At 34.7% G+C, this 366-nt stretch overlaps 1 protein-coding gene across 1 annotated transcript in view; it reads right to left on the bottom strand.

The window, feature by feature from the left end:
• Positions 1-366, bottom strand: part of LOC119593827 (heat shock protein 75 kDa, mitochondrial-like) — a 35,708-nt gene that overhangs the window by 35,001 nt on the left and 341 nt on the right. The window lies entirely within an intron of this gene.

The following is a 366-nucleotide window of genomic DNA, read 5'->3' as shown; positions in this document are numbered from 1 at the left end:
GAGGGGGTTGCAATATAGCAACTGTGATTGCAGCAATGTCAAAAAACACAACTGATCAGAACTCCCAGAAAAAGTCAACAGACATCCTAATAAGATACCGTAAACGTAGCCACAGTCTATATATATCCTTAATAAACTTGAAGGCAGGATATTCTCTTTATTTTAACTTTACTTTTGCCATTAATGTATCTCATGCTGTCACGACATATTACATTAAATATCCTAAAATTCTTTCCTTTCTTATTTACCAATTACCGTAAACATTTTTTGCGAATTACCATAATTCAACACCTACAGAACAAGAACTAACACTTGCAAGTTAACATGCCTGACCTAACCACCAACAGCTACTGAAATTCAACAACC

This window comes from Penaeus monodon, chromosome 32 (genome assembly GCF_015228065.2).
Source record: "Penaeus monodon isolate SGIC_2016 chromosome 32, NSTDA_Pmon_1, whole genome shotgun sequence".
Taxonomy (NCBI): Eukaryota; Metazoa; Arthropoda; class Malacostraca; order Decapoda; family Penaeidae; genus Penaeus; species Penaeus monodon.
Note: the sequence above shows the minus strand (reverse complement) of the source record. Positions and strands in the feature narration are given on the sequence as shown.